The following is a 13490-nucleotide window of genomic DNA, read 5'->3' on the forward strand; positions in this document are numbered from 1 at the left end:
AGCTGGGCCACTTACCAAGGACTAGTAAGCTGGGCCCCGACTTGGCGCAAGGATGGATGGAAAATTGAAGACACCCCCATTTGGGGAGGCGAGCAGCTATGGGAAGAGATGTGGGAGAAAGGGCAAAAATGTAAAATCTATGTGGGACATGTGGAGGCCCATTGCCAATTGGACACCTCACTTGCATCTCTATTCAACAACACCGCAGATCAGATGGCCAAAACATGAACAGTGGTCATCAATGAGGAGGCTGAAGCTGCTCTAGCAAACTGGGCCCATGCAACATCTGGACATCTAGGAGAGAATGGCACTTATGCATGGGCACAGCAACAACAGATTCCAGTTACTGAAGAATAGGTGCACCAAGCAGTAAAGGAATGCCCCACATGCAACCAGATAAGACAAATGCCCCTGCAAAAGAAGCCTAGCGGCCATATCAGAAGAGGAACCGCAGCTGCTACAGTGTGGCAATTGGACTATATCGGGCCGCTACCAAAGGAAGAAGGAAAAAGCTACGTATTGACCATGGTGGACACCTACTCTGGCCTTATGTTGGGTATGCCCTGTAAGTCTGCAGATCAGAAGTCCACTTTGCGAGGGCTAAACTACCTGATAAAACATTATGGGGTACCTGATGAAATCCAAACAGATAGGGGCACACGCTTTTCAGGGAAAACAGTGCAGGATTGGGTGCAGGAACAGGGAATTCGGTGGATTTTACACCTTAGTTATTATCCACAAGCTGCAGGCATGATTGAGAGATATAACGGATTGTTGAAAGGACAGATAAAAAAGTTATCAGCACATCAGACTCTAAAAGGATGGAGTAGTAATTTAGACAAAGCCTTGTTCGAATTGAACAATAGACCAGTTGGGCAGCAGACTCCTTTCATTCGGATGACAGGGCATGATAAAGAAATCACCCACACAATGATTGTCTGGAAAACAGACCCTCAAGCTCGATTACCTTTACAGGCTACCTCTGGCAGTATAGGACTGGACCTGTTTGCTCCAGAGGATGGAGAAATACCCGTAGGACAGGTGAAGACTGTTCCCCTAGTGCCGGTGCTAGGGGAAGTCATAGACCCAGATTTTAGAGGAGAGGTTAAAGTAGTATTACTAAACCAAGGAGATGCTACAGTATCGTATCAAGCACATGACAGACTTGCTCAATTGATTTGTGAACAAGCGTATACCCCCCACATTGAAGAAAGATCTTCCCCCCCCTGATAACACCCAGAGAGGTGAGGAAGGATTTGTAAGCACAGGAAGAAGAGTATGGGTGCATCATCCAGGGAAAAAGCCAGAGGCAGGAGAGATATTGAGTCAAGGGGTGGGGAGTACGTATATTGTACTTTTAAAGAACTCTAATGTACCTGTATTTGTACCTGCAGTGAGACTTACCCCACGGTCGTAAATGATGACATCTGCATCGATGACGTGGTTCCTGTTTGCGGTCATGATTATAACCGGAAAAAGGTATGGGTCTGACCGAATATAGCAGAGAATGTCGTTACGGACCTTCATGTCACTTGTGCACCTCAAGCCGCTAACGTGACTGATGACCAGGGAAATGTTTCACTTTGCAACGTGAAGGTACCTGGAGGCAAGTGGATGGCTGCCAAAGCTGTAACCTGGAAGGTAACTGGACAGCAAATCCGACATGCCAACGGACTGAACGAGTTGCAGGGGATGCCAGCAACAGTACAGGCTTTGAATTATACGCTAAACATGATATGTAAATATTGTGATACCACTGTACCTTTTACACCAGTACAGGCATATCCGTGTAGACCCTATGATTGTTCCAACACACAAAATATTTTACCAGGACATATGGTGGTTGTTACAATGAACAATGGAACCAAAGGAGTTTGATACTCCAAACCGCCCCCCTTTATGTTTTATGTAGCCGAAAGACGCATGGTTAGCAATTTAGGCAACGTTTCCATAGTTCGATATAGAATAGGATGTAAGCAAGCTTTGCATGCAAGCATAATTAACCATATTGTGTTACAGATAACTATTGCCAAGGGGAATGTTTCTAAGTATGATCCATTATGCACACCATGGACACTACAGATATGGCCCTTGCCGAAGTTACGCATCAGAAGAGATCTAGGATCCTTGATAGCCGGGACCACCGGAATTGGGGTGGGGGCCCTGAACGCTTTTGATATTGAAGCCATTAGGAATAAGCTATCTTCTACAGGATATAGTACAGTGGAGGCCATAAAAGTAATTTCACAATGGGGGCCCACACACTCACAAGAAGTATGGAAGGTTCTGCGTGGGTTGTATCGTGATTGGCAATGGCATAATTTCACTTATGAACAATTTGGTAAAAGCTTTCAAAGCACACAAACTGTGTCCAAAGGCATTCAGTGCATACTATGGCAAAGCATTGTTAATCAACAGTATGTAGACTTCAAAGCGGAATGGGGACAGCTTCAGGTTAAATACTGGAGACAGCAATTGCATTTGCCTGAGGAAATATGGGTAAAGCCCATACAGTTTCATTGTGAGGGAGAAATGTGTTATGCTCATTTTGATATAGCTAGAAGTGATCTTCCTCCTGAAATATGGTGCCCCTTTATATTACTCCCTGTAGTGATAGGTGAAGAATGGTGGATACCTCACACTGACAAAAAGTGGATTGATCAAACAAATCACACCGTAGATCCCACTAGATGTGCAGATTGGTCTAAGGGGTGGGTATGTACCCACACTGGACGGGTGCTAGATCCATGCCTTCACCCTATACCAGGAGAATGTGAATGGTTACCTTATCCTATTAATGGCACAGAATTATATCAGATAGGAACAGAGAGTATATGTTACGTTACTAATCATCCCTTACTTATTAACGGATTTGTACAAACCACCGGAGAGAAGGTAATGTGTATGTGCAATATTACCAGCATTATTGACATAAGTACTCACATCCTATACCGACCGACTAAGTTCACCACAACCACATTATAGACGCAAATGCAAGCACAGTTAGAATGGAACATCCCGCTTGTTGTGAAGCTACCTAGACTAGAGGCAATCAGGCGCTACGCACAAATCACATTTGCTAAATTCAACATGGCGGCTAAATATATCAGGGATACCGCCATAAGGATGACCATAGACACCAAACAGCTTATGCACACTGCTTCACGCATCCAGCAAGTAACTGAGCACCATTGGTATGACATCTTCTTAGGTTGGGCACCAGGAGCTACGAAGACGCTAAATATAGTGTTACATCCGCTAATTTGGTTATTGATTGTCTGTGTCACTCTAATGATTATACTATGTAGACTATATGTACGTACAAACCAACTTTATACTACGATGCAGGCGCTTAGAATAATGCTAACAAGTATTCATAGCAACCTAGCTAGCGAAGTGTCAAAATAAACTATTCTTGTTTCGCATGCATCGCGCTCATCTAAGGGGTGGAGTGATCAGTATAGGGAAAGGTACGGAAGACATTGTGACGCGAAGGGTTAATTAGCTTGAACAGTGTAGATGAGCGTGATGCCTGCTGAAGCCAGAGCAACGTGGAAAAATTCACGATGTTCGCTTTAAAGCTTGTTTTTTTTTAATGACATTCCGTAGATAAACTTATTCGCAGCTGCATGTGTAAGAAACAGGTTGTGAAGGAGATTCAGTCTCAACCTTGAGAACGAGACCACAGTAAAAGATGGAATGAAAACAATGGCCAGGGAATGGCAGAGCAGCCAAGAGACATATGCTGATAACATAGCTAGAAAATGCTGGAAGGGGATAGAATCCAAGCTTCAGGTTACTTAAGCACTGAAAGGCGAGTGAGGGAATTAAAGTTCGCAGATGGAGTTGTGAAAACTGTCATCTTCAGACCCAGCGCTGGCTCCCTGTTGTGCTGTTCAGAGACCGTGACGCTCGAGGGGGAGAGAGGTCCAAGTGGGCAGTAGAGGGCTTCCCAGCATTTTGTGGACTAAGTTAAGTTCCACCCAGGAATGAAAGGCCTTTGTTTCTCTGCTCAATTATTATGATTGATTATTATGCTTGCACTTGTTTATAATCTGAAGTATTCAGCTCGTTTATATTTTGCTTTCTGAACATCGTAGTGTGAGCCTGCTACAGTAATTAAAACATACATTTTGGTATGCAGTTAAGCAAAGCTAATCTGAAGAATTCAGCTTGTTTATATTTTGCTTTCTGAACATCGTAGTGTGAGCCTGCTACAGTAATTAAAACATGCATTTTGGTGTGCAGCAAATCAAAGCTTATCTGAAGTATTCAACTAGTTTATATTTTACTTCCTGAACATCGTAGTGTTACACGTTTTGGTATACAGTTATTCCAAGCTTATATCTGTCATTTAATTCTTTGCTTATATATATATATATATATATATATATATATATATATATATATAGATGCTCTTTATTGCTATTTTTATTCTGCCATTGTTGAAGTGTTAAATTCATACATTTCCCTGAAATTCTAGTAAAGCTAAATTGTATTTATAATTGGCGTGTGGTCCTTCATTGAGCGTCCTTATTGACTTATATCGAACAGGTGTCAACCAATCACCTGGATAAGACACCACTGTAGCATGATACTGGTGGATCTCAGTCATCTTGGATTACCTGAGCAGGCCAACCACTGCAAGCTCCTTGTATACTGATTGAGGAGATGAGATTTCAAATAATAACTGCCACCTTTTTATTTAATAAAGGGGGAAATGTAGCATATTGATGCTATGCGCACTAGGACCTTTGTGGTTCTGGGTGGACTCTGAACAGGAACCACGTGATATGCAGAGAGGTGTCAGGGTTTGGTTTTGGTAAATATGACCTAATGATGTGTGTGAATGGATGTTGGAAAATAAAGACATGTTCAACTGCAGCTCCTGTGTGTGGCGTGATCTATTTGCATGCTCTGGGGCTGGGGAAGATGCTACATACTTGAGCCTCGCTGAAGACAGGCTACTCTTGCCCTCCCCAGAATAGTTTGGCCCCTGGAAAGGTTATTTTATCCCCTTGAAGACAGTCTATTACACAGGGCACAAGTTGAGAGTACACATCGGTAGACGACCTCCACCCACTGTTTTTATAGATACCCTGACAAAAAGCTGAGCCCCACTGAAAGTAGCTCAACTTGTCCAGGTGTAATTTTCAGACACCGAAACTCATTCAGCAGTGACTTTACATTGTCTGTTTTCATTCCTAGTAGCAACACAGGTGATGAGGGGGGATGTCATATTTCAGACTCCAGCTGGGCCCGAAACAAAGGAAGACTTTAAGGAGCATCAGGCCTCCTTTTGTTCGAACAATCCTGATTGGGAGCTATCTGAGCCTCACACTTAGATGCAAAATCAAGGGAGAGGGAAACAAAGGCACACAGTTTGCTATCTCCTCACAAATACTCAAGAGAGGCATGCTTTTTACTTGTTTGGTCCCTGTATATGAGAACTATGGGGGTCATTCCAACCCTGGCGGTCGGTGTTAAAGCGGCGGCCAACCCGCCAACAGGCAGGCGGTGCAAAAAATGGAATTCTGACCCTGGCGGGAACCGCCAACACAGACCGCCACTTAAACACTCCGACCGCCACGGCGGGACAAACAAACAGCGCGGCGGTCACCGCCAACAGACAGGTGGCAGACAATGTACCGCCCACCCTATCACAACTCACCAATCCGCCACCTTTTCCGGGGCGGGAGCCCCGCCCATAAAAACACAGCGGAAACAGACTACGAACGGGAAAACGCTCACCCTACACATTCACGAGGAATCTGGACAGCATGGAACCAGAACTACACATCCTACCAGGAATTGTCTACCTGCTCCTCTACCAGGAGCACGAACGCCGGCGCAGAAGACAACGGTGAGTACTGCACCTACGACACAGGGGAGGGGGGAGGAGAAAAGAATACGCGCACACACATATGCGACACCCCCCCCCACGCAACTACCTACACACCAATGCAGAGCAACAACTCAGAGTGACACCCCCCAAGCCCCCTGGAAGAATGCAAAGACAAAATAATATGTTATTGGAATTCAAATATATTGTAAGGCTAAGTAAATAAGTAAGTCGAACATCCCATAACTATATACACATATGTAAATTGTCCCGTCAAAATTGGCTTTCTGTCATTGTACGTGGGCCAATGGTCCTCAACACATGGGCAAAGCCCACACATGAGACCCGAATCCATTGGAGAGAACACTGCAGGGGCATCAGATAGGAAAACTACAGGCACCTCAGGGGGAAGGGAAGGGGGGGCACCTCAGCCACATGAGTCCACGACGCCAGATCCACGAGGGGCCTCCATGGCCACTGTTCAATCCTGGGGAGTGCAAAGCCACAGTCTCTCAAGTCCCTACAGTGGGTGGCTTGCCCACTGTGCCATCCTGGGGAGTGCAAAGCCACAGTCTCTCAAGTCTCTACAGTGGGTGGCTTGCCCACTGTTCAATCCTGGGGAGTGCAAAGCCACAGTCTCTCAAGTCCCTACAGTGGGTGGCTTGCCCACTGTGCCATCCTGGGGAGTGCAAAGCCACAGTCTCTCAAGTCCCTACAGTGGGTGGCTTGCCCACTGTGCCATCCTGGGGAGTGCAAAACCACAGTCTCACAAGTCCCTACAGTGGGTGGCTTGCCCACTGTGCCATCCTGGGGAGTGCAAAGCCACAGTCTCACAAGTGGATGACAGACTCCAGCGGTACTGGAGGAGTCTTGGTGCCCAGAGTGTATCGTGCAGCCCTGTCCGACACGGATCCGGGCCTGCCCCTTCTGCCAATGTGTCAGCGGTGCTTGAGTTGAAGGGCCCAGCAGAGCGGTGCTTGAGAGGAAGGGCCCAGCGGATCGGTGCAGAGACGGCGGTGCCCAGCGGAGCGGTGCTTGAGAGGAAGGGCCCAGCGGAGCGGTGCTTGAGTGGAAGGGCCCAGCGGAGCGGTGCTTGAGAGGAAGGGCCCAGCGGAGCGGTGCAGAGACGGCGGTGCCCAGCGGAGCGGTGCTTGAGAGGAAGGGCCCAGCGGAGCGGTGCTTGAGAGGGAGGGCCAAGCGGAGCGGTGCTTGAGTTGAAGGGCCCACCGGAGCGGTGCTTGAGAGGAAGGGCCCAGCGGAGCGGTGCAGAGACGGCGGTGCCCAGCGGAGCGGTGCTTGAGTTGAAGGGCCCAGCGGAGCGGTGCTTGAGTTGAAGGGCCCAGCGGAGCGGTGCTTGAGAGGAAGGGCCCAGCAGAGCGGTGCTTGAGAGGAAGGGCCCAGCGGAGCGGTGCTTGAGAGGATGGGCCCAGCGGAGCGGTGCAGAGATGGCGGTGCCCAGCGGAGAGGTGCTTGAGTTGAAGGGCCCAGCGGAGCGGTGCTTGAGTTGAAGGGCCCAGCGGAGCAGTGCTTGAGAGGAAGGGCCCAGCGGAGCGGTGCTTGAGAGGAAGGGCCCAGCGAAGCGGTGCTTGAGTTGAAGGGCCCAGCATAGCGGTGCTTGAGAGGAAGGGCCCAGCGGAGCGGTGCTTGAGAGAAAGGGCCCAGCGGAGCGGTGTTGAGACGGCGGTGCCCTGTTCAGCGGTGCTTGTCTTGAAGGGCCCTGTTCAGCGGTTCTTGAGACGGCGGGCCCTGTTCAGCGGTGCTTGTCTTGAAGGGCCCTTTTCAGCGGTTCTTGAGACGGCGGGGCCCTGTTCAGCGGTGCTTGTCTTGAAGGGCCCTGTTCAGCGGTTCTTGAGACGGCGGTGCCCTGTTCAGCGGTGCCTGTCTTGAAGGGCCCTGTTCAGCGGTGCTTGTCTTGAAGGGCCCTGTTCAGCGGTTCTTGAGACGGCGGGGCCCTGTTCAGCGGTGCCTGTCTTGAAGGGCCCTGTTCAGCGGTGCTTGTCTTGAAGGGCCCTGTTCAGCGGTTCTTGAGACGGCGGGGCCCTGTTCAGCGGTGCTTGTCTTGAAGGGCCCTGTTCAGCGGTTCTTGAGACGGCAGGGCCCTGTTCAGCGGTGCTTGTCTTGAAGGGCCCTGTTCAGCGGTTCTTGAGACGGCGGAGCCCTATTCAGCGGTGCCTGTCTTGAAGGGCCCTGTTCAGCGGTGCTTGTCTTGAAGGGCCCTGTTCAGCGGTTCTTGAGACGGCGGGGCCCTGTTCAGCGGTGCCTGTCTTGAAGGGCCCTGTTCAGCAGTGCTTGTCTTGAAGGGCCCTGTTCAGCGGTTCTTGAGACGGCGGGGCTCTGTTCAGCGGTGCTTGTCTTGAAGGGCCCTGTTCAGCGGTTTTGGAGATGGCGGGCCCTGTTCAGCGGTGCTTGTCTTGAAGGGCCCTGTTCAGCGGTTCTTGAGACGGCGGGGCCCTGTTCAGCGGTGCTTGTCTTGAAGGGCCCTGTTCAGCGGTTCTTGAGACGGCGGGGCCCTGTTCAGCGGTGCTTGTCTTGAAGGGCCCTGTTCATCGGTTCTTGAGACGGCGGTGCCCTGTTCAGCGGTGCTTGTCTTGAAGGGCCCTGTTCAGCGGTTCTTCACATGTGTCTCCAGGTCACCAGATCTGGTCAATATATGGTGTTCACTCGCCACCCGACTTCTCGCTTGCGGGGCCCTCCTGTGCTGGTGTCCCGTGCCCGTGGGTGTCCTCCTTCACCCCCGGAATGGGTCTGTTGGGGCCCTCCTGGGCAGCTCGCCTGCTGCCGGACTTGTCGGCTGTGCTGCCCTTGCCATCCTTGCCTGATCCTCTGTGTCCCTTGCCTCCCTTTGGAGATGTGCCAGGTGGCACCCCACTTCCTGACGGTGCCAGGGTGGTGCCTGTGGAGGCTGCCGTCTCTGTCCTCTCGCGCAGGGCCTTGCCTTTTTTGGATTTCTTCCCAGGGGGTGGGCTGGCTGTCCCTTTGCTGCTGGCCGATGTAGCTACCCTCGAAGGTGGTGGACTCCAATATCCCTGGACTATGGTCCTTGTAGGTCCAGGGCTTGTGCTGGCTGAGGTGCTGATTGGACTTTTTTACGAGATGGAGGGGGTGGGTCAGGTGATGGAAAGAGGTTAAGTTTGGAGAGGAAAAACTTTTTAGGAGCAATGGGAAGGGTAGGTGCAGTGGGTATGGGAGTGGAGGAAGAGGATGTGGCTGTAGGAGAGTCAAGTCTGCTGTCGTTGGGTGCAGGTGCTTGTGACAGAGGCTGTCGTGAGGTGGATGGCTGTTGGGTGGGTGGCTGCCTGCGTTTGTGTGGTTTGGAAGACACACTGGGAGAGGACACAGGGGACGTGTAAATGGCAGTGGGGGTGGTGACTGCACGTGTGCGGAGTGTTCTGGTGGGTGATGAAGTGGTGCATGCAAGTGTGAGTGGAGACGTCACAGGGAGGGAGGAGGGAGGAGGGAGACGAGGAGGAGGGGGACACAGAGGAGGCAGTGGCTGTTGGTATGTCTGCATGTGGATGTTGCTTGTGTGAATGCTTGTGGGATGTGTGGTGCTTATGTTTGGATGAGGTGACGTTGGGTGTTGAGGTGTGTGCAGGCTGGTCTGTAGGTGTGTCTGGGATAGGCAGAGGGACAGGGGAGTGGGACTGGGTGGAGGGAGATGGAGGAGGGAGGCAGGAGACAGGGACAATGGCTGCTGTCAGTGCTGAGGCCAGAGCATTGAACGATCGCTGATGGGCAGCCTGACCCGAATGAATGCCCTCCAGGTATGCATTGCTCCGATGCACCTCCCTTTCCACCCCCCTGGATGGCATTCAAAAGGGTAGACTGCCCAACAATGAGCGTACGGAGGAGGTCAATGACCTCCTCACTGAGGGCAGCAGGGGTAACTGGGGCAGGGCCTGAGGTGCCTGGGGCGAAGGAGATGCCAGCCTTGGTGTGCGAGCGGGCACGGGGCGAACGCTGAGGGGCTGATTGGAGGGCGGAGCTGGTGTTGAAGTCAATTAGTACAGTAAAATTGATCAGTCCAAAGTTTATTGCGAATATGTTTTCATATTGAATAATCAGCAATCCACAGAAATTTGAATTTCCGGTTTCAAGCCAACACGTGTCTCGTCTTTGGGAGTAATTAACATCCCTACACGACTTCTTCAGGGCTAGAAATTACAAATAACACACATGAGTTAAGACCAATATGCTCAATCGTCAAATTTATACCAAATGTGTGTCAAAATTGGTACCTTTCATAATAAGTCTGGTGGTAACTTACAAAAGGAAGGCCTCAGGAATAAATTCATAAAACTAGAGAGGATCAAGAAAAATGAATTATCCAAATGGTGGGATGGGACAACGTTAAAACAATATAAAAAACTTAATCGTATCCCTCGAGGCCTGCGGTCTCAGATATTTCCTACTTACGATGATTTGGATGAAGATTTACTGGCACTGTGGGAAAAGGAACTTACAGCTAGTTCTATGAAACTCATGGATATTTTGATCATTAATTCTGAGAGAAAAGTTAGTCAATTACAAACTGAAACTGGTATTCTAGAAAAGGAAATTGAATGTTTAAACCTTAGAGAAGCCACTGAGAAAAACTATAAAATTTTGGAAGAAATATTACTCAAACATCAAGAAGAAATAATGCAGAGAAAAGCACGTAAATTAAAGCGGGACGAGAGAGACTACCTGACAGGTGGAATTTTTACTTTTGCAAACAAATATGATCACCTGTTTCACACTGGGGGGCTCCCCAGTGGTTCAGGTGTATCAAAGTTTTCTGACTCAACTTCTATAAGTACCTCGTTAACGAGCGATAGTGAAGTGGAGGATGGAGCCAGTACTTCGGCTCAAGAAACTCCAAGTGGAAATAATTTTTTAATAGAACTAATGAGGATGAGGCGGGGCAAAAATGCTCCAAACAGAGAGGTGGCATATACAAAAAAACTAGGAGAGGGAGGAGAGGTACGAGGCAATATCACAAAGGAGGTGGAAGGGGTCAAAACGAGATCTCGAGACAGGAAAGTGTAAATTTTGAAGATGAATCACTAATCAACATAGTCAATTTATCAAGTCTAGTGTTGACAGCAGGGATCAAAAGTCTTCTATCTAAAGGTCTTAGTTACTGTCCTAGTAACTTTGGGGATCCTTGTAGATCCAAAATTGATTTATTCAAGTTTGAGCGTAAACTTAAACTTAAACAGTACTTTCAAAATAATCCAGGTAGGGTGATGCATTCTGAGGCTATTGATTCTTCCTCTAGCACTTTATCCATTGAGGATGTTCATGACACAGCAGTCCTATTATCTTTAGCAGAACGAGATGAAGATCCTGATATTACATCGAGAATATTACACGATCTAGATGTTGTATCAAATAGAAGTGTGTCAAGTGGTCTCAAAATGAAATCCAGGTGGACTCCAAGGTCTTTAGCTTCCAATTCTCTAGATAAGTTTTTGGATGTGGTATGCCAAGATTACGACAACTATCTAGCTAAGAACAAATCTCGACAATCATCAATGAATTTAGACACAGAAGAACTAGCTGCTTTACAAGAATTGAGACTTAATAAAGACATTATTATTAGACCAGCAGATAAAGGCGGAAATGTGTTATTATCAATAAGGTTGATTACGATAATGAAATTATGTCACAACTTAATGATGTGTCCTGTTACGAGAAGATTGTATATAATCCCATCCCATACCTGACACTTATGATTAACAAGAATTTAATGGTATGGCAACAGCAGGGGTTATTGAACAAAGATGAATACTCATACCTGAAGGTGCACCATCCACGGTATCCATGTATATATACTTTACCTAAAATACATAAGGGGTTACCTTTCCCACCAGGGAGACCCATTGTTTCGGGTATACTTGGTCCCACGGAAAAGCTTTCAGAATATGTTGACTGTTTTCTGCAACCACTGGTACATAATCTTCCCTCTTATATTCGAGATACCACACACATTCTGAGTATTTTGAGTGATGTGGAGTGGGATAACAACATGCTCTTGGTGACTTTAGATGTTGTATCACTGTATACTTGCATCAATCATGATTTAGGCTTAGAAGCTTTGAAATATTTTCTGAATAAAAGATCAGCAGATTTGTGGGACCATACTAAAATGATATTAGATATGATCAATATGATTACTAAGAATAACTTCTTTTTGTTCAATAATATGTGGTTTCGACAAAAACAAGGTGTAGCCATGGGCTCCAAGTTCTCTCCATCCTATGCGAACTTATTCATGGGGTGGTTTGAACATACATGGATTTGGGGCCCTGGTGCTGTTGCCTGGCAAACATTTAGGGGGTCATTCTGACCCTGGCGGTCATTGACCGCCAGGGTCAACGACCACGAGAGCACCGCCAACAGGCTGGCGGTGCTCTCAAGGGCATTCTGACCGCGGCGGTTTGGCCGCGGTCAGAAAGGGAAAACCGGCGGTCTCCCGCCTGTTTTCCGCTGCCCTCAGGAATCCTCCATGGCGGCGCAGCTTGCTGCGCCGCCATGGGGATTCCGACACCCCATACCGCCATCCTGTTCCTGGCGGTTCGCCCGCCAGGAACAGGATGGCGGTATGGGGTGTCGTGGGGCCCCTGGGGGCCCCTGCAGTGCCCATGCCAATGGCATGGGCACTGCAGGGGCCCCCGTAAGAGGGCCCCACAAAGAATTTCAGTGTCTGGTTAGCAGACACTGAAATTTGCGACGGGTGCAACTGCACCCGTCGTACCTTCCCACTCCGCCGGCTCCATTTGGAGCCGGCTTCCTCGTGGGAAGGGGTTTCCCGCTGGGCTGGCGGGCGGCCTTCTGGCGGTCGCCCGCCAGCCCAGCGGGAAAGCCAGAATGGCCTCCGCGGTCTTTCGACCGCGGAGCGGCCATATGGCGGTTCCCGCCAGGCGGGCGGCTCCCGCCGCCCGCCGGCCTCAGAATGAGGCCCTTATTCTCTTCTGGGGTCGCTACATAGACAATTGTATAATGATTTGGACTGGTGGTAAAGAAAAACTTGTTGAATTCTGTAATTTTTTAAACTCTAACCATATGAATGTCAGATTTACATATCAATGTAGTGATGTGAAGATTGAATTTTTAGATGTTGAACTTTTTATTATTGATCACAAAATTCACAGTCGACTTTTTCGGAAAATAACTGCCTGTAATTCCATCTTACATCCTAAAAGTGCTCATCCCAGACATCAAGTGGCATCAATTCCTTTTGGTGAGTTCTTGAGAGCACAACGTAATTGTAGTATAGATGACGAATTTTTTGCCCAAATAAATGACATGGAGAGGAGATTTGCAACCCGTGGCTATTCAAACAAGATTTTAAAGAAAGCACGACATAAAGCAAAGTATTTAGATAGAAATGTAACATTAAAACTTAAAGAACGTAATGAGACTGAGTTGGCATCTAATGTAGTAAGGCTTATAACTGATCATAATGATGCGTCCCTGATTTTGAAAAAATTCATTACCAAACACTGGAATCTACTTTTGCAGGATGCATCACTCAAGGATATTGTATCAGGACCATTAGTGACATCATTTTGTAGAGGTAAAACCCTTAGAACCTTTTTAAGTCCTAGCTTTACCACTATCTCCCCTAATAAAACTTGGATATCCCAAAGAGGGGTCGGCTTCT

Source organism: Pleurodeles waltl, chromosome 1_2 (assembly GCF_031143425.1).
Source record: "Pleurodeles waltl isolate 20211129_DDA chromosome 1_2, aPleWal1.hap1.20221129, whole genome shotgun sequence".
Lineage (NCBI taxonomy): Eukaryota > Metazoa > Chordata > Amphibia > Caudata > Salamandridae > Pleurodeles > Pleurodeles waltl.